The sequence below is a fragment of the Lactuca virosa genome, chromosome 3 (assembly GCF_052849685.1).
Source record: "Lactuca virosa cultivar CGN04683 chromosome 3, Lactuca_virosa_CGN04683_v6, whole genome shotgun sequence".
NCBI classification, from domain to species: Eukaryota; Viridiplantae; Streptophyta; class Magnoliopsida; order Asterales; family Asteraceae; genus Lactuca; species Lactuca virosa.
Genome location: NC_136428.1, coordinates 390,248,348 through 390,275,341, shown reverse-complemented (window position 1 = coordinate 390,275,341; position 26,994 = coordinate 390,248,348).

Sequence of the window (26,994 nt, the reverse complement as noted above, 5' to 3'; positions counted from 1 at the left end):
TTGGCATTTCCTACAGTAGCTAGACAACTTACTAGAATCGTAAGGGTCAAGTATATTAGTCCTAGATTTTAGTTGGATCCTAGTTTATGCAAGATTATGACCTAATTTATACTACTAGGCCATAACATGATGTGTATATATGGTTTATAAAAAGATGCATGAGTCCGAGAATGTCCTAAGTTTGACAGTTGTCACAGTATCCCCCACTCAAAAAGAATTTCGTCCCGAAATTCATTATATGCCATCGTTTGTCATCGCATGGGAAAATTTGTGGATACTTTTCCTTCATGAAGCCTTCATGCTCCCAAGTGTACTCCGGCCCGCGTTTTGAGTTCCATCGAACTTTCACAATCGGAATCTTACTCCGCTTGAGTTGTTTCACCTCTCTATCAAGGATTTCTATCGGCTCCTCAACGAAATTCAGCTTATCATTGATCTTGATTTCCTCCAGAGGTACTACCAATGCTTCGTCTGCTAAACATTTCTTAAGATTGGAGACGTGGAATGTGTCGTGAATGGCGCTTAACTCTTAGGGTAATTGGAGTTTTCCCACTTCTTGATTGCCTCAATCTTAGCTGGATCTACATGAATTCCTTTTTCAGGTACTTGTGAATCTTCATGCTTGACACAATGTTTAAACTTCTTCCTGGCTTTTCACCGTACATGATAAGGGTTTCATCATTGGGGAGAGGTAGTCTAATGACCTTCTCATAACAACCAATATCCGCTCTATTCTTGGATAACCAATCCATTCCTACTATTACATCAAAACTACCTAGCTCTATAGGAATTAGGTCAATGCTAAAGAGTTTATCAGCTAAGTTCAGAGTACAGCCTGGAATTATTTCATTAGCCCTAATTTCATACCCATCAGCAAGTTCAATAGCATAAGTATTCCTCATCTTTCTTGATTTCAAGTCAATTAATGGTCTAAATGCTAAAGAAACGAAACTCCTATCTGCTCCCGCGTCGAATATTACTGATGCAAAATGATTGTTCAGGAGAAACGTACCTGTTATCACTTCAGGGTTCTGACGAGCTTCTTCTGCACCAATCACAAAGGCTACACCTCTTGGTTGCCCAACTTGATTTCCTTGGAAATTTTGCCTAGCTTGGCCTTCTCCATTGTTACCAGGCCCCCTGTTTAGTTTAGGACAAGCATTGCGGAGGTGATCAGTACTCCCGCACTCGTAACATGCCCTTTTTTCATCCTTATTCAGCCTGCAATACTTGGCAGTATGGCCCGTTCGATTACATTTTCGACACACTGCACATGCTCCTTCATGATGGAACCTACACTTATCGCATTTTGGATGCGGCCCAATGTACTGCCTTCGTTCCTGAGTCCTCACTGGCTCTTGTTCCTGTGTTCTCCCCATGAAATTCTTTGAGATTTTCTGCTTCCTCCCTGAACCACCATCAATTTCCTTTTCTCCTTGATTTTCTATCTTTCTCTTTTCACCAGAGCTTCCCTTTACCGAATTCTTAGTCTGAATCATCTCGTTAGTCAATCTATTTGCCAAAGTCACTGCACTCTGAATGGTATTTGGGTTTGCTAAAGTAACCATTCCCCGAATCTCTGGTGCCAGACCCTAGATGTAGCGAGCTATCCGTTTCTCCTCAGGAGTGACCATGTGAGGCACTAGCTCTGCAAGTTCATGGAATCGGACTGTGAACTTCTCTATCTGTGTTCCAACCATGGTTGATTCCAGAATTCAAATTCAAGCTTCTGAATTTCATCCTTGGGACAATATTCCTCTATCTGCATCTTCTTCAAGTCTTCCCAAGTTAGTTGATATGCCGTTGTACGACCTCGGGTTTGCACTAGGGTATTCCACCAGGTCAATGCCCTATCTTGGAGTAGACAAGTTGCATACTCCATGCTGCCCAATGTACTGCCTTCGTTCCTGAGTCCTCACTGGCTCTTGTTCCTGTGTTCTCACCATGAAATTCTTTGAGATTTTCTGCTTCCTCCCTGAACCACCATCAATTTCCTTTTCTCCTTGATTTTCTATCTTTCTCTTTTCACCAGAGCTTCCCTTTACCGAATTCTTAGTCTGAATCATCTCGTTAGTCAATCTATTTGCCAAAGTCACTGCACTCTGAATGGTATTTGGGTTTGCTAAAGTAACCATTCCCCGAATCTCTGGTGCCAGACCCCAGATGTAGCGAGCTATCCGTTTCTCCTCAGGAGTGACCATGTGAGGCACTAGCTCTGCAAGTTCATGGAATCGGACTGTGAACTTCTCTATCTGTGTTCCAACCATGGTTGATTCCAAAATTCAAATTCAAGCTTCTGAATTTCATCCTTGGGACAATATTCCTCTATCTGCATCTTCTTCAAGTCTTCCCAAGTTAGTTGATATGCCGTTGTACGACCTCGGGTTTGCACTAGGGTATTCCACCAGGTCAATGCCCTATCTTGGAGTAGACAAGTTGCATACTCCATGGTGACTCCATGCTGTCAATCTATTTCAGCAACCCATTTCAGCAACCCGACCGCACCTTCTTTTCCATGGAATTCCTTAGGTTTACAGGCCATAAAGGACTTGTAGTTGCATTCTCTTTCATTGCTTCTCTGATTTCCTCCTCTACTTCCTTGGGTTGCATTAAGACCCACAGTTACTTGAGTAACAATGTTTGGGATCGCTGCCATGAGTTGTTGTGCTACAATTTGAGCAACATTGGGTGTTTCGTTTTGTGGGCGCCCGCGATTAGGCCTTCCTGACATGGTTCTAAGACACAAGAGAAGGAAATGCGTATAAATATATAATATAATGTATAATATTTAGTTAACTACTATTTTGAAAACCATAAGTGTTGTCAAATTAATGGTTTGCATTATTACTATGCATATAGATTTGAGAAAGGAAAGAAAAAGAAAAATCTTTTTATTCAACCATTGACTAAATAAATTCTAGGATTTAATCTCATAGTAAAAGTTTTCAAACATAAAAATAAACTTTTTCATTACCATTTGGAATAGTTTTAAAACCAAAACAATACATCAATCCCAAAATAAAGTTTTAATGTTTTTCCCAAAAGACACCCTACATGGGTTTTCATTACATGATACGATAAAATACTAAAATCAGAACCAAATACGAATCGTTATCCCAACAAGAAACATCCACACCACAATCAGTAACAGCCCTCCAAACACATAACATGCGGTCATCGCACGACCTGCCACTCATGTAGCAGCACTAGCAGTATCAGCAGCCTCCATCGAATGCTGAAACAGGATGTCCATCCCTGTGATCACTTCATCCAAAACCTCCTGATGCCCAGCTATTACATCAAGACTCTGTCGTAGGTCCGCTGCCATCCACTGCATTCTTCGGGACTCCTCCGGGGTCATATCTGCGTGCCTGATAGGTATCCCTATGACTCGCTGTGGTAGGGGTGGTCTCGGTCCTGCCATGTTGGGTCTCACCCTACCGGGTCCTGCTCCATCGAATACCATCCCCATGGGCCTAGAGACGTTCTTCCTAGCAGCGTGTCAGATACGAGGCCCAGAGGGTGGCGGCTGTGGTAATACCGATACAGGCGATGCCTCGCGTTGCCGACTCGGGGGGTTGTCGCTGCTGATCACCACCGAGTCTCCCGTGTCTTCCATGTCTTCCGAGGGGTCTTCTTCCACCGAGGCGGGGGGATCACGTCGAGGGATAACGTTGACATAGCCGAACTCATCAGCCGAGGGGGTAGCGCGAGAGGATGACGATGTCGACATAGTGGACTGAGACATATTTTTTATGAGCTATGAAATAAATGACAATGCATGCCTATAATATGCAATGCTTACACACACCAAAATTCACCTTTTTGAATTTTTGAAATAAAGTTTTCTCAAAATTTGGTTGAACATATTCCCATTATAATTAGCTCAAGCTTTGTATAAATCTTTCCTTAATTAAACATAGGTGATCAGGCTATGTTTAATTGAGGTCCAATAATACAACTCTCGACCTAATTACATTAGTAGTATGTTCGATGTAAAAGAAAATTTATAAATTTTGGTTATAGGTTGTGTTTTCTTAAAAGAAAGCTGATGTTCTCTATAATTTTAGCTCTGATACCATTTCTGTCACACCCCGCTAAAGCGGAAACGCAAGATATGACAGCGATAAAGGTTTCATTGCAAAAGATAAAGATACATCACCATAGTAATAGTTAAAACTTTACAACCCATAATTTAAACAAAACAAAATACAAGTTTCCCAAAATAACATTGTTCAAAAGTTAACTTCACAAAATAACTTCCACACGATGCAGCATGCTCTATAATGATGAATCTTTATATCCACTTACAAATTATTTCCTGAAAAAGCATGTAAAAAGAGCGTCAACTATGAAAATAGTTGGTGAGTTCACATGTTTACTAAATCAAGGTTTGGTATAGAAGTTTCTATAAATAAAAGTACATTGCTATAATAAGAAACAAAGTCCGTTGTTATAATAATTAAACAAGTTTTATTGATACAATGAGTGTAAAAGTTTTGTTGTTAAAATGCGATGTAGGATTCGTATGTGCATCAAGTTTCCATTCATGAGTTCACAACCCAAGCCTAATGACCGAATCGTGCCCTATTGACCACTATGTGTATCGCAAACATAGTGTATAAAATGGTAAAATGCACTCAAGCGAATCGTGCGAGTGAGGAGTTGTCTACCTCCTGATAGTGCTATCCATAAATAACTATAGGCTCAAAAGAGTTAATGAGTTGTGTCGAGAGATTCCAGGCACTTAACCGCGATACAGTCCTCATGAATTAAAGTAACATACACATACATACGAAATATAGCAACCAAGTTTCATATGAGTCAAAATAAATACAACGAACATAAAAAGGTTAGGACGTGCTTTTCCACCCCAAAACATTTAAAAACCAAAAATAGGGGAGTGGTGAATACTCACAATGTTTCAAGTAGGTACAAGTGGTTCCTCGGAATACACCAACACCTTACTACCGGGATCCTACTACATCAAACACACGCTAGTGAGTTTCTATATCGAAATCTAATGCTAATATACTAAACTCTACATATAGAGATATGCCAAATTTTATGTTCCTTTATTGGTTTTATATTAATTGGTTACAATTTTTCTGAAATGGTGAAATTTTATAACTCATGTGACTAAGACAATTTTGGATATTAATTTTCCTGATTTTTGTATTATTAATTGAGGGTATTTCAACACATTTAAATGTGTTTTAAGCTCCTAAAAATCTAAAATATTATCAAACAGTTTCCAAAAATTGTCAAACCTTGTATTTTCATTCTAAATACAGTAGAGGTCTTCCAGAAATTTTCCCTTGAATTTTTGATGTGATTAACTATTTTTCGAAAATTTTAAGCCTTCATAACAATATAAATTCATGAAAAATAGCATTCAAAGGATAAAAATTCCCAAACTTTTTATAATACTGCCACTAGAGATACTTAAGCTGGGAAAAATTATAAAAATGGATTTCTAAACTGTTTAACCCGATTTTATGATTTTTGTGCATTTATTCCAATAAAAATGAAATAAATAGAAAACAGTTTCCAAAATTACCCAAAAATTTTCTATTACTGTTACTAAACATTATTAAGCTGGGAAAAATATAAAAATGGATTTCTAAACTGTTTAACCCAATTTTATGATTTTTGTGCATTTATTCTAATAAAAATGTAATAAATAGAAAACAGTTTCCAAAATTACCCAAACTTTTTCCATTACTGTTATTAAACAGTATTAAGCTGGGAAAAATGCAAAAATGGATTTCTAAACTGTTTAACCCAATTTTATGATTTTTGTGCATTTATTCTAATAAAAAATATCCTCTCTCCTGATATCTCCTAAAGTACTAACTTTAAAACACTAAAACTTATTCCAAAAAGCTTGAAAGTTAGCAGAAACAGTTTTTACTTCTATTGAAGTGAATGGTTGTACAGAATAGAAATTTCGGGTTTTCACAGTTGTCACAAAGAAGACTGTCATGAATAGGTTTTTGTATGATTGTCTAAGGTGTTAGAAATAGCAAAATATTGCTACAAACATTCATGAGTGCTCTTGGAATAAGATTTGAGTATTGGACTAAACCCACGCTCACATATCACTTCATGGAATTTATCACAGGTGATTGTGAGACAATAATATCGTATAATCTTTAAACCAAGATATATGAGTTGGCGATTATTCGTTGGTTGTACATTGATAGTACGAAAAGGCATCGGTAACTTGATGTTATAAAACGTGCTATTGTGTATGATTCAACGAATACTAAACTGATGTGTTCAATTATGTTCTATGTCAGACACATCGAAAATCGGGAAACAAACTACAGGGCAATAAGTATGACTATGTTCCATGTATTTGTCCGCATGATATCTTGAAGAACAGAGGATTATATGATCACTTATCTAATGGACGCATCAGAGTATGACAACGACTTTTTGAGAGCTACGATTGCTAATCGGATTTTAAGTTGCATTGGCAATTATAGTTATTAGACTTATCCAAGTGGGAGACTGTTGGATTAGGTGTCTAAGCCCATAACTATAATTGGTATGTACTTAATCCGATAGTAGCATGGTCTATTTCGGGTTGCCTTAACCAGAACAATTTGATAGATGGATATTTGAGTAAGAGGTTATTTATGATTTATTGATATATTATAAGTATAATATATTAATTGAGGAATCATATTATTTAATTAGTATTGATCAAAAACTAATTAAGAATTAATTTAGTGATCAAAATAGACTAATAAAATTGATACATATGAGTTGGGCTAATGATCCATGGTTTGATTTGTGATGGGCTTATGGGTTAATCCATGAAGTATTTGTCCAAATCAAATGGATGGATCATGGGCTAATGTGTATGGATTAGGGTTGCACATGACCTTTGATATTCTACATATATATATATATATATATATATATATATATATATATATATATATATATATATGTTGTGCTAAGCCCTAAAATCGACCACTACTTGCATTCCAAGAAGAGAAATCGGTTTTTAGTCTCCTTAGCCTCTCTTATATCCGTCTAGTTGTTTATTTGGTGTTTGTGAGTTGTTTGAGGAACAACACTTGGGGTGCTAAGTTTTCTCAAGGCCAAAGTCTTACTCGCTACATCAAGAGCTAACTTTCTAACTTATTTTATGATTCATATGTTAAATTTTGTATGCTAGTTTAGGCTTCATGTTTTGGGTTGCATGTATAATTAGAGAAAACTTAGATCCAAAGCATTAGGGTTATATGTACACCATAGGAATGTTAGAGTACATAAAAACCAACAGATATCACTATGGATTTCGTTACGAAGCTTCCCAGGACCGCACGTGGAGTAGATTCGATATGGGTCATTGTGGATCGGTTGACCAAGAGTGCTCACTTCATTCCGATCCAGGAGAGTATATCGGCTGAGAAGCTAGCCGAGATTTGCGTACGAGAGGTGGTGGCACGTCAAGGAGTGCTAGTTTTGGTTGTGTCAGACCGAGATGTTCGTTTCACTTCCAGGATTTGGAAGCGGTTCCATGACAAGATAGGTACTCGTCTTCACTTCAGTACTGCTTTCCACCCTCAGACTGACGGGCAGAGTAAGAGGACAATTTAGGCTCTAGAGGACATGCTGCGTGCGTGCGTATTGGATTTTGGAGGCAGTTGGGATATGTATCTTTCGTTAGCAGAATTTTCGTATAACAACAACTACCACGCTAGCATAGACCGACCTCCATTCGAGATGCTCTATGGAAGGAAGTGCAGGACCCCAATATGTTGGGGCGAGGCTGTACAAAAAGTCATGGGGAGTGTTGAAGTGGTAATCAAGACCACTGAAAAGATTCAGCATGTCCGAAGCAGGGTTCAGACTGCTTAGAGTCGGCAGAAAAGTTATGCCGACAAGCATCGTTCATACTTGGAGTTTCAGGTGGGCGACATGGTGGTAGTTGAATTAATCGAGTATTAGAATCAAAATCAGAGTAAAGATGAACACGAGAAGTAAATAAGGTTTGGTTTAGCTCATATTACTTCCAATGAACACGAGTACAAAATGAAAGTAGAAATGGCAAAACTCTACTTTCTACTCAATGTTCAGCTCCTATTTATAGGAGGCTGAAAGTACAAAAAATACTAGGATAATATTTTAAAGCTTCAAAAACAAAATGCCTTAGCAAATACATAAAACATACAAAACATACAATTACACAGATTTCGACATATTACAAGATATTTCGACTCTACAATCTCCCCCTTTGTAATCATGTCGAACTTCTCAATTCGTGAGAATCTATGCAGCAAAATGCATCATCCTTCGTATTTATGAGTACCATGTTATTATCTTCCTCAACTCCATCTTCTCACTATCATTGTTCTTCTTGCAATTATTCATAGGAAAAATGAAGTTCGTATATTGAGAAGTGGTATATCTTTCAATCTTTGAAGTCTAAAATAAAAACCTGTTAGCTTTGCCATTTTTGTCTTTTCCAGCAAAGACCATTCCAAAAGGTTTTAAACATATCTCCCCATCAGCATACTTCTTCAATTCAGCTTGAGTCTTCGATAATTCCATTGCAACTTTTACTTCCTTTCCCATTGCTGATGCTAACTCCACATCATTGATTGCTAGACAATCATAGTAATTGTCTATGAAGATTTTGATGTGCGCAAGACCAAGCCTCAAAACATCTTTGTTAGTCCCTTGAAGTTGCGAAGCCTCCATATCTTTCAAAATCAATGCAACTTGAATCAAATCATTCAAGTTTATTAGAGGGAAATCAGCAACTAATAAATCACACACTTGATTGTTCGCCCTTACAACATGATACCGAAAATTCTGTATCATATTCTCGAACATCACATCCTTCGTTATAATGACAACCTTCTTGATTTTCACCAAAGACCATATTTCTTCTGGTTCTTTTCCAACAACTACATGAAACCTAAGTTTCAAATGGATATAATCATCCTCATTTTTGAACTTCTCAACAATTTTGTACTGGGCCATGCTAAACATCATTTCGTTCACAGGGAAATCAAGTTGACTCATATCAGTGTTAGTGATAGAGTAACTTGTCTTCGACTTCTTCTCAAATGCATACATGTGATTGTAAGCAACCCTTGCTTCAATGTTCTCATAACTGTACAACTTCGTTGGATCTACCTTCTCCAAACCAGGTGTATCACTTTCACGAAGTCTTAGTATGCTCTGTATCTGCCTTTGTTTATCCATTTCAGCTTCAATTTCAGCCTTTTTTTCTTTTTTCGATTTTTCAATCATAATAACTTTTCCTTTATCTCTATTGGCCTCAAAAACCTTTGGCTTTGACGAACTTGAACTCCCTCCTTCAGTTGTCGAACCAATTACAATTCCCTTCAGAATGGGTTTTGTTGTTGTCTTGATGGCTTCTGTTGTATTCACCTTTGGAACTATAGGTATTGTGACTTGAGTAGATACAACATTCCTTACTTCACCAGAAGTAGTAACAATCTTCTCAATCTTCTTCGGCTTCTCAACCACTTTTGTGACTTTCGAAGGTTTGCTTTCTTGAGTTTTGTTTTCACCCCCTTGCACCCTGTGACAACAGGTGGGGCACCAATGGGTAAGATATTTGCAAACTTCAAAATAGGAGCAACAACCTTCTGAATGGCTTGATCCAAAGAATGTAACTTCTGAGTTAAAAACTTAGGAGTTAAAAATGAAGTTGGAACATGTTTTGACACTAACTCCTTTAGTTCACCAAGCAAAACTCCCATTTTTTTCGAAATTTTGAGCATCGTCTTTTTCCTTTGCATTAAACTTGGGAGTTAAAGCTTGAAACCATTCAACAACCGTTCTAACGGCAGCCGCAATCGTATCAACATTCGACTTGATTGTTGAGTAATTGGAGTTCAGATCATGCATCTCTTTGGATACTTCAACTTTCATCTCCTCAAGCTTTCGATTAACATCTTCGCGTACTGTCTTGACATCTTTAACAAAAAGAACATGTCGTTCTTTTGTTGTCAAACAAAGATCTTTAAGTGCAGAATTGAACGAATCCGTTTGAGCTTTGACCCTCAATTCGTTATTTTTATCCATAACATCCATTTGCTTCTGCAGTCGAAGCTCTACAGCTTTTAACATAACACCAACCTCTATTCCCAAAACTAAATTCTTTGCACCAGAATTAGCTTGTGATTGGAGAATAGAGTTAAGCTTGCGATTGAGAATATTAAAATGAAAATCTTAAATTGGGTTTTGGTGGATTGGTGGATTGAGATGCGAAAAGTGTAGTGAAGGGTTGGTTTAAGACGTGTTCGAAAGTTGGTGACGGATTGGTAGTGGAAACATGTTGAATAAAAGGTGGAAGAGAAACAAAAGGACTTGAAAAAGGTTCAGTAATACCTTGAGATGATGGATTTACACTCATCACAACTTGTGCATCCGTATCAGATACGTCTGCAACAATGGTTGAAATTGGAACCTCCTCAGGAACTAGTTTGGTTACAACAATGTTGAGTGGAACTGTTGTTGTTGGTAATGAAACATTTTCAAGAATGAGTGGTTGTGAGATAATTGGGGAATTCGAACCCAAAGGAGATTCTGGAACAACCTCTTCTTCTGAGGACTCATCTTGAACCACCAACTTTCGCTTCTTCTCTTCTTGGATGATGGTGAAACGAATGCAGGAATGTCACGAACTTTGACTCCTTGTCGATTAAGTTGGGGTTTACGAACAGTAGGAGACTGATCTTTTGACGAAGTTCATTTCTGATAAGTAAAATTCCAATCGTTTGAACACTCCTGATTTCGAAGGGATCAATTCCTTCGAAGAATCAGGAACAATCTTCTCCTTAGGCGTGTCAGTTTCAATTGCAATTTTCTTATGAGACTTAGTCTTGGGTTGTTTCTTGGGACTTTCGATAATAACATCTTCTTCAGAAACCTTCTTTGACTTCTTTGATTTCTTGGACTTCTTGGATGATCCTTCATCACTTATTGGAAGCAAAACCCCAGTTTCAACTGAAGGATTTATGTGTTTCAAGTATTCCACCAACACTGAATTTGTTGGATAAACTTTCTTCAACACACCATAAGGAATTCGAGCAACATTTGGAAATTCGTCGGAATCATCTGCTACAACTTTTGGAAAATGATACTTTGCAAATTTTGCCTTAGCCTCATCAGCAAGAATTGGAATACCTTCTTTCTCATATACATACTGAAGAATCAAACTCCAGTAATGTGCACACAAAATTTCTTTTACCACATTCGTGTTTTCCAGGCTCTTGATAAACTCTTTCCAAATCTGAGTAGCATAATCAACCTTGATATCGTAATACAACCCTGCTACCATAGCATAAACTTCCATTCTCCCCTTATCAAGCCCTACACTTCGCCCAGTTAAGCAACGAAGATATATTCTGAACAAAAAATTCCAGATGCAAGGAAGACCAGATTTCTTGAAATCACCGATCTTAATGAGTGGTGGCTGATGACCCATATCGTTAAACATAAACATAACTTGATCAGTAGTAGGTTTGAAGATTGGAGAGGAATTTGGAATTCCCAAGATTTGAATAAACATCTTCTTCGAGAGTCGAATTCGCTTTTCATTCACCAGATTGAATGTCACACCCCAAAACCGGAACAACGGAAACGTTCTGGGGTGGAGCACGTCATGTACAGTATCATAACAAAGCATAATAGTAAACAAGCAACAACATCCATTGCATTAATACAATAATTTTAATACAAACGTGTTCTGTATAGTATGTAAGACACCAAATGTGTATAATCAAAATAAAGATGAGTCTTGTATGTGCTCCATCTTCTCAAAAGCTTCATCTGTACCTGTCTACTGATGACCTGAGAATACAAGTTATTTTGAAAGAGTTTATCAGCATAACACTGGTGAGTTCATAAGTATTTAGTGTCATTTCTTGAATGAATATGTTCGTAACAATGAAGTGTAAATGTTCATAGTTGTTTGTAAATGTTTGTAAATAGTTGAACTCCCTAGAAAATCCTATATTTTCCACTGAAATGCAGTCTTCTACCAAGACCCGATTGTTTGTGTGTTTGTTCCTTATGTAGTGTAAGAGTTTTCCCCAGTGAAACTATCATTATAAAAATATAGTTTACTTTAATGTGTCTGTGACAAGGTCACAAGTAAATGTAATAGGAAAATAATGTTTTACCTCAGCAGTGACACTGCTTGTTATAAAGTGACGAAACACGGACTCCAGGTAGTACTAAATGTACAGTACACCTCGGAGAGTCTATAGTAATAAAAATGTAGACTCTAGGTGGTATCGAATGAACGATACGCCTCGAAAAGTCTAGGGAAATGAAATGCAGACTCCAGGTGGTATCAAATGTACGATACGCCTCGAAAAGTCTGTTTGCCTTTAATTCTTAGTTAGTTAATTAAAGGTTTGAATGTGAACTCGTATGTAACCATGCTGATCGACGACTGAATAACTGAGGACCCTCCGGTGTCATATGTAGTATGGTGACATTCTGTCACCCCTTGGCCTTATCGGCTGTGACTGTAGCGAGCAGTCGGGGTGTGGGAGTGTCTGTCCCATATAGATCTATACACACAATGCCCGCTCTCCCTCCAGGAGACTCTGGTTACAAGGGGATACCACAATGAAGTGTCGTATCGAGAAGTAGTATGTCACATTCTATTTATAGTATTCCAATGTTGGTGTGGTATGTCCTAGTGTAGTGATGTTCTCTTTGTACTAGTATAGAATATATTCTCCTGTATAGTGTATAGTGTGTTCTATTGTATAGTGTATAGTGTGTTCTCTTGTATAGTGTATAGTGTGTTTCCTTGTATATTGTATAGTGTGTTCTGACTCATAATTGTACTGACTCTTGTATGTGTCGTTGTAGTAGTAGTAGTGAGTAGTAGACCATTAACTATACCTATTATAGTTAAAGAGAAATGTTGTTTGTATGGCTTCGTTACACGAAGGTACTGAACTGTAGTAAAAGCTTTTATATACACACATGTATATACAATATATAACTAAGATTTCAACGACATTCGGACAAATAATAAGATACCCTAAGTCCCCAACCAAACAAGGAACATGAAGTAAGGTGAGCTATTAGTCCTAAGTCCTTCAAACCTTACTTATATAAATATAATTGTATAGATATGAGTTTGACAGGAATGTAAGGTTAAATGAGTTGGAAAACAGTTTTAGCATTTAAAAAGAGTTTAGCAAAAGGTTTTGAAGTGCTTGAAATTCGTAAGTTTGATAGCAACTTGAAAATAATAGTAAATCTTTCTCTTTGTTCTAGTCATTAATCACATGTGATTAAATCATTGACTAGAATGTTTCAACTTGTATTCCCCCCCATAAAAGCATTTTAAAATCATTTTAAAGGTTGATTAAGGGGTATGAACTCGCCTGCAGTGAGTGGTTTTGGATTGAAGTGTTGGATGGGATGCTGAGTGTCAAGTGAAGACTTGAGCACACACGGATCCTATTTAACATATAATGACACACATATGTATCTAATTAGTGTTTAGACAACTAATTAAGCAAGTAAGGACACCCTAGACATTGAAAACACCTTGCTTTTAGTGTTAGAAGCACATAGGGTTGCACCAAAGGGTTGTTGGGCCTCTCATTGGAGTTTACGGCCCATATGGTAAAGCCCATGAGTTTACGGCCCATGGGTTTACAGCCCATGGTGTTTACGGCCCATGGTGTTTACGGCCCATGGGTTTACGGCCATAAACTCATGTCTTCAAGCTTCATTTTTTTGTGTTTAAGGTCCTACAAGTTTCCAGGAAGGGTTCTAGGCTAAAGACTAAGCCTTAGGAAGAAGTCAAGGACCATATGCATACAACATTTGGGTTTACGGCCAAGGAAGATTGCCTTGGCCGTAAACTCTCTTCTGGGCACGATTTCTTGATGTTTAAAGAGTGTTTGTAGTATAAACAAGCTAGGGGTAGTATACTTACATAGTAGAAGCTTGAGAGAGTGGTTAGAACCCAAAACACTAGTGTGTTTTCTTGGTTGTGACAATCCGAAATTTTTATCTTATACACTTATTCAAATCAAGGAAGGTCAGACTCGTTTTTGCTATTTTCTAGCACTGTTTAGAGTCAATTACAGTGTTTTAAACCTAGTATAATCAGGGTACGAGTCGTGGGATGAGTTTTGTGAGTGTAACACCTTGCAAATGAGCCAAACACACCAACACAAGGTGTGTGCGGCCGCACACCCGAGTGTGCAGCCACACACCCATCCCAGCCGCACACTCCCACCTATATATTCAACACTTAGTCATTTTGAACACTTTTTCCACTTCTTCAAGGCTAGAACTCGTTTTCCCTCAAGTATCATCCAAAGTTTCACTTCAATCTTCAATCAAGTGAGTGATTCCTTCTTTGATTAGCTAATACTTGACCTTAACTAGCCTGTTCCCTTGATTTGATCCATGAAAACACCTAATCGGTGTTAGATCACCAAGAACACCAAGAACACACACTACTTTTTAGGCTTTTAACTACACTTTTAAGCCTCTAAATCGGGTATACACTTGCAATAGCTTGTTATAAGCTAAAGACCCTTGAATTTACACATGAAAAACGCCATTTCATATGATCTTCAAGTGTGTACGGCCGCACACAGCATGTGTACGGCCGCATACACATGAAAAACGCCATTCCAGCTAGCCAATGGTCAAAACACCTTCCCTAGAACATTCTTAAGGCTTGGAAACACGTTTTGGCACACTTCATAGTGAGTGTACGGCCGCACACACACCTTGGCCGCACACCCTGGCCGCACATACACTCTGGCCGCACACACATAAAACCCATGACTTTGTGGCCTTACACTCAAATATAGGGCCATACACCTCTTATGTGCAACCATAGGTGTTGGTAACACTTAATTCTAAGTGTTTTTATGTCCTTAAGGCGTGTCCCTATCACTTTAAGTGGTTATATACGTGGAATGTAATCATATATGTGTAATTATATGTTAAATAGGAATCGTTTGTGCTCAAGACTCCAATTGACACCTAACAATCCTATATCGATCTTTCATTCGAGTTACTCACTACAGGTGAGTTCATACCCCCTTAATTAACATTTTAAATGTTTTTAAATGCTTTTATGGGGGGGGGGGGATACAAGTTGAACTATTATAGTTATTATATCAATCACATGTGATTAATAACTACCAAACAAGTGGATTTCTTACTTTTCAAACTGTGTTATCAAACAAACTACTTCAAACTGTTTTACAAACTCTTTTAGATGTCAAATACTTTTATTCAACTCTTCTAAACTTATATTCTGTTAAATGTGTATCTATATAGATATAGTTATATAAGTAGGATTGAAAGGACTTAGGACTGATAGCTCATCTTACCTCCTGTTCCTTCTTGGTTGTGGACTTAGGGTATCAGTTATTTGTCTGAAGGTCGTTTGAATCCTAGTCATATATTATGTATATGTATGTAGATATAAAATTTACTTCTTTCTATTCAATACCTTTGGGTAGCAAAGGTATACAAACATGTTCATACATTCAAACAAACATTACCAGTAAGCTATAATAGGTATAGTTTAGGAAGATACTAATACTATTACTAGAACAGTGAAACATACAAATAGTCAGTTTATACATGAGTCAATACCATACAGAGAGAACATAACATACAGATAGAGAATACTATGATGAGAAACAAACAATACCATACAGAGAGAACATACGAACATACTAGACAGAGAGAGAACATACAATATAGCTAGTACATATAATACATTCACCAATGCACTAATACAGTTATGTGAGCCACGTAACGGGGCATGGCATCACCTGTCATGGCCCGTTTTGTATCCAAAATCTCCTTAAATGGAGATTGTTGAGTTTGTGTATAGATCTATACTGGATTGACTATCCTACACCTTGCTGCTCGCTACAGTGGGACTTGCAAGTCTACGGGTGCCAAACGTCATTTCTTCCGACGTCTTACATCGTCGTGTTTATAGTCGGTAGCAGGATACAGGCCTATCACATGGTACTTTAAATAACAATTGGTTTAAGGTAGTTAGTACAGCAGTAGTTACTTAATACAACACTACAGTACTATTTCATTTTCCCATTACATTCACTTTGTGATCTTCACATAATAAACAGCAATGTAAAAACTATATTTTTGGTTAATGATAGTCAGATTTGGGAAAATACAAACTCTTACTAGAGACACACACACATATACTAGATGCCTTGGTAGAAGGCTACTTTTAGTAGGAAACATAGGGTTTTCTAGGAGATTCAAACCTTTTACAAACATTCACGAGCTTTTACATACTTACACATCGCATACTTACAAGTACTTTCATACAAATACAGACATTAAAATACTTATGATCTCACCAGCTTTAAAGCTGATAAACTCTTTCAAAATAACTGTATCCTCAGGTCACTAGTAGACAGGTACCAGAGCCAGGTTTTGAGAAGATGGAGCTCGTTCAAGACTCATTTTTCATTTTGAATTATATTTTGGTATCTATTAAACTTGCCAGAACACATTTGTATTAAAATTATATTATTAATGCAATGGATGATGTTGTTGCTTGTTTACTACTATTCATTGTTGTGATACTGTACATGACGTCCTCCGCCCCAGAATGTTTCCGCCGTTCTTGGTTTTGGGGTGCGACAGATTGGTATCAGAGCATTGTTTATAGTGAATTGAGTATATCAACCCATAAAAGATATACAGACTATATATACAATGGGATTAAAATACTCTAACCAAGATTTTATACTTTTAAATATTAAAATATTTAACTAAGTATACATACCTGCATTCATACCAAAATCAGTGTCACTAGGACAGAACAAAAGTATTACGATTGTTGGGCAGCACAAGTAGACTTAGAGAGATATAGTAAAAGCTGGGAAGATATAGTCTGATCAACCATATTATCCGAGGATTGACTAGCATGTGCCTAAGTGTGGTTGTGAGGTTGCAACAAGTCTAAAAACTTACCAACAATACCACATTGAAAACCTTAGAACAGAACATAAACCTAAAATACTATAGGGGTATTTTGTGTTACTATAAACTACTTATGTTCTAGATTATTATATCCCTTTTCTCGCGTAGATAATATGGCTGGATTCCATCCCCACGGCAACTTGTACTTCCAAAACCAAGGTAATGAAAGAGTGTTTGAAGCCGAGCCAGAAAATGATCACCCAATCCCTGCGGATGGTCACCAGGCTGAAGGCTTTGCAGATGGTTCTGACTCCGAGCCTGAAGTTGAGAACCTACCCCCGATGGCTTTTGTCCCAAATCCTTACCCTCGTCCGACTTTTCAAGGCCCGACGCCTCCGTGGGTGGAAAGCTTGGAAACATGGAGCCAAGGGCAGGATCAGCCCATGCCATTCAATGGAGACCGAAGCTTTTATGACCTGAGCGAGGGGGGCTCAGCAGACAGAGTCTTGCCAATCCTGGTCCGCAGAGTGGCCCGAAATGAGATTCCAGGCAGGACAGCCCTCCATCGAATCACGGAAGTTGACACCAATGCGAGAATGCATACAATCCGTACCATTCGTCTGGAAGATGCTCGTGAGAGATCTAGAGTAGATCATGAGACCCTGCAGCAAGAGCTAGCTGAAACTCGAGCGGAAGTCATAGAGCTCCGAATACGCCAAAGGGTGTACGAAAGGCACCTAATTGATATGGAGCGTCAGCTGGCTGAACTAAGGGTTCACCCAAGGGATAACCATCACCAGTAGGAGATATTCTACCTTTCTTTCATTAGTTGAAAGAATAGTCTTCCTATCTATGCTCCAAGTAGCACTTTTCTATGTAACTAACCCTGTACTGTAAGTACTTTCTAGTAGGGTCAGTATGCCGTCCAAGCTTTTTCTACTTCGGATATGATGTAAGACCTACTCCAAGGTCATTTTTCCCAAACGTATTACATCTTAAATATCAATGATATTGAAAGTCGTCAAATTTTTATGCCAATCATTGTTCAAATACTTTTGTTTTGCTATCATAAGAATTCTATCTGAAACGTACTCTAGTCAAGTTATTGAGATATGGTAATTTAGCTCAGAGATCACTTCCAATTCTTGTCAAAGGTTGGATAGCAATCGTCTTATAACCATTCTATGAACTTACTTCTACTCGTTACTGGGACTGCATCATAGGGATGTAGGTCAAACCCTCGAGAACTTACTCCTACTCTTTACATGAATGGTCGAAACACTCCTAAGTTCAACCATAATCACTCACGAACTCATTTTCTTTTGCATAACAGAATCATGTCGTCACCCAGAAATAACCAGCCGAGCAACGAAACCCCTATCCTTCATATCGACGCCGCTACTTTCCAAGTCGCGGTATCAGCTGCCGTGGCAGCTGTCCTTGCAAACCTCAGCGCTAACAACGCAAGCAAGGTTGACAAGGGGGTTGACGATTCCGATCATTGTATCAATCCGGGAAACCAACAAATAATAATAGTCACAGACTTGCAAAGCCGTAAAACCGAGAGAAGAAAACGAAAGCGTCAAGCCCAAAAGGAATGCAAGCGATCCCAAAGACTTGCCATGCAACAGCAACAAGTGGCAACCCCTGCCATCCCAGTACCGATCAGACCATACGAAGGAAAACTTCCAAAGTGTGACAAGTGTATCTTTCATCATGATGGGGCTTGCCATGAAATGCAATGCTGCAATTACCACAAAATAGGGCACCATGCTCGTAGCTGTGGAGCACCGGCACGACCCATCACTCAACTCCCTGACATCGGAGTCAGCCAGGCATGCTATGGTGGCGGTGAAATCGGACACCTTAAGAGGAATTGTTCGAAAAGGAGGAGCAACGAAGGCAACCGTGCCCATCTAACTCCAACCCGACACATCACTTCCAGCACCGATGCGGGTGCAAGCAAGATATGTCATTTATGTGGTGAGATAGGACATCTCAACAAGGATTGTCCAATAACGAAGAACTCTGGCGTAGACGGGAAGATACTAAGGATCACAGCCGCAGGAGAGACTACTCCGGACCCACGTTGAAATACTAGGGCGTTTCGTATTAGTAGACTTATAAACTGTTAAACACTAGTCCAACTCGGGTCTTATCTTTTTGCGAGACCCCGTCAGTCAAGGGACTCTCGTGCTGCGTGTACTTGCTTTTTGTAGTATTCCTGTTCGCAGCAGTAGTCTTATAGATAAAACTAAAGTACTTAAACTCTGTAAAAGTTGCACCGTTATGTTTTGTAACACCTTTATGATCTAGTCTAACGCCCTTTTATTCCGAGTAGTCCGACATTATCGTTTAACTTGAGTAAATTCGATCCTCACAATGCCAGTTTCATGCGTAAATTCTTTTCTCCGAAATCGCCTTTCTAGCGAAGCCGTAATTCCAGAACTTCGTGGTATTCATGCAGAGAGTACCTTATGTCTCGTATCCTTCCCGAAGACACTTCAACAAACCTCCCCGGAGTACCACTCATACAGTACGTCAAGTTCAACCCGAAGATCCATAAGGTTGATCTATCGCTGGAGAAGGTATACGCAAGGGTGGTATATAATCAAGGTTCTAAAGGCTTAGAATTGATGATTCTGCTTTAACTTCTTTTCCTTGTTTGGATGTGAGCTTAAGGAAGAATCATTTATTCGATTGCCTTTTCAGTCTTAATTATATATGACTCATATACACGGAGCTGTGATTGACGAACCAAATATGACTTCTGATATGAACTTTAGGACGGAGACTACCCAAGACTACGAGTGATCGTACTGCCATGCGGGTAAACTTAGATTCCAATCAAATGCCTTCTCACCGATCGAGACAATAGATTCAGGTAGAACAGAAAACCCCCAGGATTTCCCCCCGCGACGTCAAGTCGAGTTCAGAATCGACTTAGTTCCAGGGGCTACTCCAGTAGCCAAATCGCCCTATCGTCTAGCACCTGCAGAGATGCAAGGACTGTCCTGTAAACTTAACGAACTGCTCAGCAAGGGCTTTAACAGACCAAGCTTCTCACCCGGGGGAGCTCCAGTCTTGTTCGTCAAAAAGAAAGACGGATCGTTTCGTGTGTGCATCGACTACATGGAGCTCAAAAAACTGACCGACAAAATCGTTATCCTCTGCCTCGTATAGACGATATGTTCGACCAACTGCTAGGGGCGAATTACCTTTAGGAGATAGATCTGAGATCAGGGTATCGCCAGTTGCGAGTCCAAGTAGAGGATGTTCCGAAGACAGCCTTCCGAACTCGTTACGGAAACAACGGGTTTGTAGTAGTACCATTCAGATTGACTAATGCGCCCGAAGTATTCATGGAATTAATGAATAGGGTATGCCGTCCTTACTTGGATCAGTTAGTCATCGTCTTCTTAGATGACACACTTATCTACCCTCGTAGTAAGGAAGAGCATAGTAAGCATCTACGTCAGGTTCAGATAAGATGTATCTGCATCTTAAAAAGCTATACTGGTGGCCTAACATGAAAGCAAAGATTGCTACCTTCGTAAGTAAATGTCTTACTTGCGCAAAGGTGAAGGTCGGAAACCAGAAACCCTCAGGATTATTACAACAGCGGGAGATACAGAAATGGAAGTGGGAGCGGATCACTATGGATTTCATAACCAAGTTGCCCAAGACAACGGGTGGACTTGATACCGTATGGGTCATCATCGACAGATTGACCAAGTCCGCACACTTCCTGCCTATTAAAGAGACAGACGAGATGGAGAAGCTTACAAGAACTTGCATACGGGAGATTGTACGACTGCACGGTGTTCCCATATCCATTATCTCGGACAGAGATAGTAGGTCCACTTCGAGGTTCTGGCAGTCGCTACCAAGTTCCTTAGGGAATAGGCTGGACATGAGTACAACCTACCATCTACAGACCGACGGACAAAGTGAGAGGACTATCCAAACCTTGGAAGATATGTTGCGAGCCTGTGTGATCGACTTTGGGAAAGCATGGAATACTCATTTACCCCTTGTCGAATTTTCCTACAACAACAATTATCACACGAGCTTAAAGGCTGCTCCATTCGAGGCCCTCTATGGCCGAAAGTGCAGATCCCCTCTGTGTTGGGCTGAGGTAGGTGATACCCAGTTAGCTAAGGGACGAGTTCCTGACAGCACTCTCACGGGTCCGGAGATCATTCGGGAAACGACAGAGAAGATCGTTCAGATTCGTGAACGATTGAAAGCCTCTAGAGACCGACAGAAAAGCTACGCAGATAAGCGAAGGAAACTGTTGGAATTCCAGGTGGGCGACCGTGTTCTATTGAAGGTCTCACCCTGGAAGGGCTGAATACGCTTTGGAAAGCGTGGAAAGCTAAATCCAAGATACATAGGGCCTTTCGAGATTCTTTCCAGAATCGGCCCTGTAGCTTACAAACTTAACTTACCCCGCGAGCTCAGTAACGTGCATTCTACTTTCAACATCTCGAACTTGAAAAAGTGTATGTCCGACGAGACTCTTGTAATCCCACTCGACGAGATCGAGATCAACGAGAGCCTCAACTTCGTGGAAGAACCTGTAGAGATCATGGACTGAGAGGTCAAGCAAACAAAGCAAAGTCGTATCCCGATAGTGAAGGTTCGCTGGCACGCCAAGCGAGGACCTGAATTCACTTGGGAGCGAGAGGATCATATTAAACTGAAATATCCTCATCTTCTTACTTAGTTATTTGTAATAACTTAATTGCTTAAACTCTAATTTCGGGAAAAATTCTCTCTAACGGGGGGATGATGTGACAATCCGAAATTTTTATCTTATACACTTATTCAAATCAAGGAAGGTCAGACTCGTTTTTGCTATTTTCTAGCACTGTTTAGAGTCAATTACAGTGTTTCAAACCTAGTATAATCAGGGTATGAGTCGTGGGATGAGTTTTGTGAGTGTAACACCTTGCAAATGAGCCAAACACACCAACACAAGGTGTGTGCGGCCGCACACCCTAGTGTACGGCCGCACACCCGAGTGTGTGGCCATACACCCATCCCAGCCGCACACTCCCATCTATATATTCAACACTTAGTCATTTTGAACACTTTTTCCACTTCTTCAAGGCTAGAACTCGTTTTCTCTCAAGTATCATCCAAAGTTTCACTTCAATCTTCAATCAAGTGAGTGATTCCTTCTTTGATTAGCAAATACTTGACCTTAACTAGCCTGTTCCCTTGATTTGATCCATGAAAACACCTAATCGGTGTTAGATCACCAAGAACACCAAGAACACTCACTACTTTTTGGGCTTTTAACTACACTTTTAAGCCTCTAAATCGGGTATACACTTGCAATAGCTTGTTATAAGCTAAAGACCCCTTGAATTTACACATGAAAAATGCCATTTCATATTATCTTCAAATGTGTACGGCCGCACACACCATGTGTACGGCCGCACACACCAAGTGTAGCCGCACACACCCTTTTAAGGGTCTAATATGTCAACAAACTTCCATTCCAGCTAGCCAATGGTCAAAACACCTTCCCTACGACATTCCTAAGGCTTGGAAACACGTTTTGGCACACTTCATAGTGAGTGTGCGACCGCACACACACCCTGGCCGCACACACACTCTGGCCGCAAACACATAAAACCCATGACTTTGTGGCCTTACACTCAAATATAGGGCCATACACCTCTTATGTGCAACCATAGGTGTTGGTAACACTTAATTCTAAGTGTTTTTATGTCCCTAAGGCGTGTCCCTATCACTTTAAGTGGTTATATACGTGGAATGTAATCATATATGTGTAATTATATGTTAAATAGGAATCGTTTGTCCTCAAGACTCTAATTGACACCCAACAATCCTATATCGATCTTTCATTCGAGTTACTCACTATAGGTGAGTTCATACCCCCTTAATTAACCTTTTAAATGTTTTTAAATGCTTTTATCGGGGGGATACAAGTTGAACTATTATAGTTATTATATCAATCACATGTGATTAATAACTACCAAACAAGTGGATTTCTTACTTTTCAAACTGTGTTATCAAACAAACTACTTCAAACTGTTTTACAAACTCTTTTAGATATCAAATACTTTTATTCAACTCTTCTAAACTTATATTCTGTTAAATGTGTATCTATATAGATATAGTTATATAAGTAGGATTGAAAGGACTTAGGACTGATAGCTCACCTTGCCTCCTGTTCCTTGTTGGTTGTGGACTTAGGGTATCGGTTATTTGTCCGAAGGTCGTTTGAATCCTAGTCATATATCATGTATATGTATATAGATATAAAAGGCTACTTCTTTCTATTCAATACCTTTAGGTAGCAAAGGTATACAAACATGTTCATACATTCAAACAACATTACTAGTAAGCTATAATAGGTATAGTTTAGGAAGATACTAATACTATTACTAGAACAGTGAAACATACAAAGAGTCAGTCCATATATGAGTCAATACCATACAGAGAGAACATAACATATAGATAGATAATACTATGATGAGAAACAAACAATACCATACAGAGAGAACATACATACATACTAGACAGAGAGAGAACATACAATACAGCTAGTACATACAATACATTCACCAGTGCACTAATACAGTTATGTGAGCCACATAACGGGGCATGGCATCACATGTCATGGCCCGTTTTGTATCCAGAATCTCCTTAAATGGAGATTGTTGAGTTTGTGTATAGATCTATACTGGATTGACTACCCTACACCTTGCTGCTCGCTACAGTGGGACTTGCAAGTCTACAGGTGCCGAACGTCATTTCTTCCGACGTCTTACATCGTCGTGTTTATAGTCGGTAGCAGGATACATGTCGATCACATGGTACTTTAAATAACAATTGGTTTAAGGTAGTTAGTACAACAGTAGTTAATACAACACTACAGTACTATTTCATTTTCCCATTACATTCACTTTGTGATCTTCACACAATAAACAACAATGTAAAAACTATATTTTTGGTTAATGATAGTCAGATTTGGGAAAATACAAACTCTTACAAGAGACACACACACAGATACTAGATGCCTTGGTAGAAGGCTACTTTTAGTAGGAAACATAGGGTTTTCTAGGAGATTCAAACCTTTTACAAACATTCACGAGCTTTTACATACTTACACATCGCATACTTACAAGCACTTTCATACAAATACAGACATTAAAATACTTATGACCTTGGTGTTCTTGGTGAAATGAATAACACTTGAAGATCTACCCAAAAGAAGAGATTCCATGGATGAAATCAAGAGTGAATCAAGAAGAAAGGATGTATTAACTTGTTTATGGAAGGATTTACTTACCGGTTTGCAGATTTGGAGCAAAACTTCAAGATCCTTGAGAGAGAATTCGAGTTCTAGGCTTGGAAAAGTGAAGAATGGCTGAAAATGACTAAGGGTCGAATGTATATGAGGGAGTTTATGGCCAGTCTGTGTTTACGGCCGTAAACTCATGACCTTGGCCGTAAACTCCTCTTTTGAGGGTTTATGGCGAGGTTGATGTTTACAACCCCTATTGGCACTTCCATTCACTTATTCCCTTAATGTACTAAGCCTGGAATGCTTAAACAGACTCTAATTAGTGCTAAAAGTCGGTAGAAACGAGTCTAAGTTTTGATTGGATTGAATGGTGTGAACAAGATTGAAATTTCGGGTTGTCACATTGAATGTGATTAAATCAATGGCTTTGCTGTAAGAAGCAGTGGAACCAGCCATTGATAACCATGACAACACTATAAAAGCATTGAACATCGCAGTTGCGAGACCTAAATGTTGAAGAGCAACAATCAGCATCTTGAGTTCTTCTGCATACAGTGATACATCTCCTTCAACCTGATAGTTGGTGCTTTGAATCTTCATAAGTGGTTGAGATTCAACTTCTTCAGTAGTGGTGGTTGGATCAGCCGCCATTGATTAGGGTTTGAGAAAATCTTGAAGAACTTAGAAAGTTAGGGCTTTTTGATCGTCTGAGAATTTTGAACGTGTAATTATAAAAGGAGAATAGAATTTCCTTTTATATTTAACCCCAAATGAATTCCAAATGTTTTCTGAAAAGAGTAAGCCACGTCTGTCCTTGAATGTCACACCACTAGCCGTTAAACGCGCCATGTCAGATAAAGTTCCTTGAAAGTCGGGCCACATTGCCAAACCATCACATCAGACTGTTCGTGAGCACCAAGTGGATAAGATTGAAAAACCTTCGGCATGGAGGTTAGGCTTTTTCGTCTTTGGGATTAGAGACGAAGTCATATGCCAAACTGTCGAAATCATCAGCCTGAGTTTGTAGTACTCAGAACCACAAGGATTTCGTGAGTGCAGTGTGCCAAGAGAATAAGATAAGAAGCAAATTAACGAAAATTTTAGAACTGTGATGTCAAAATATAAAATTTTGACATAAATGCAGTTAAACCCCGGGAAAAGGTTGCTTCGTTAATTATCAAGAGAGATAATCAACAGCTTGTGTATGTTCCCGTGAATTTCAATCGAATACTTATAGAGAAGTATCGAAGGGCTTCTTTCCAAGGCTTCGTGGGTGGATTAAAAATTTCGTTACATATCAGCCTAAACATAAGGTGAGTAATTGTAACCGAAATTACTTGTTTGACCAGTGTACTCGGTGACAAGTATGCTTTGAATTAGTTTGAAAGTGACAAGTGAAAGAATGGATACTCCTACGAAAATCATATTCAAAGAAAAATAGTTTCAGCTGGATCGTGTTGGGAAGCAAATGTCGTGGGTTTCGACCATTTGATCAAGACCACTCATAACGAAAGAATATGATTTGGAGCATCGAAGGTTGGTACCGAAACAAATGTTTTGTGTAAATCAGGAACATACGTCCCCGTCAATTCCTTAAAAATTTAGAAAATTGGGTTTCACTTTCATCACGGCCTCGTGAATCAAGATCATAAACACAGAATTTTGATATGTCTAAGTCATGATTGGTTTGATCAATGACCTCTTGGACATACGTTACTGTGTGTGAAATGTGTTAGAATTTTTAGATGAAAAAGATTGGTTCACAAAGTCAATTGTACCTCTGTTATGCTTGGACCAAACAGAAAAGTCTTAACTCATTTGAGAACAGTTAGGTAGCTCAGTAGACTAATGTGAATGTAAGCCTGATTGGGAATAAATTTTTGTAATGAAAATTTCATGAAGGCTTTCGAAATCACACATTGAGTCAATAGAGGCTTGGGTCAACATGATGCAGCATGCTTCTAGGGACATTCTAACTAGTACAAAGTTGTCGAAAATTTACCTTACCCTAGAAACGCAAGCATGACCCTTGTAAAACTTTCGTGAATTCTGCACAAAGAAAGAAAAGACAAAGTACAAAGTAACAAAAATCTTTTTGGTATTTTATGTTTTTGACAAGAAAGAAAATATTTTTGTGTTTTTAAATTTTTTGAAAATAAAACAAACAAACAAAAATGTAAGAATGTAGCAAACTAACGAAACTTTTCTTTCCCAAAAGTCGAAAACGAAGCGTGTCGAAGCGCTTAACATGAACAGTAGCCTCTGAACGAATCATTATTGCCTCTGAATCGACACATTTGCATAACTCTTCTTTGTTATTCTTTCGAAATCAGTCCTAGAACAGAACTTGCTTCTATCATTCCCAATCCTGTCAAAATTCGAACAAATGATTTTTCGTCTAAAGCTTTTGTAAAAATATCAGCAAGCTGATCAGTTGTTTTTACAAAATAAACTTCAATATTGCCATCTTCCACATGATCTTTAATAAAATGATAACGAAGAACAATATGTTTGGTTTTCGAATGTTGTACTGGATTATGACAAATGCGTATAGCACTTAGTGAATCACAATACAATGGAATCTTTTTCATATTAATGGCATAGTCACACAATTGACTCTGGATCCAAATAATTTGCGAAGTGCAAGCAGCAGCTGCAACATGCTCAGCTTCAGCAGTAGAAATCGAAACACACGTTTGCTTTTTCGACTGCCAACTAACCAACTTTCCATCCAAAAATTA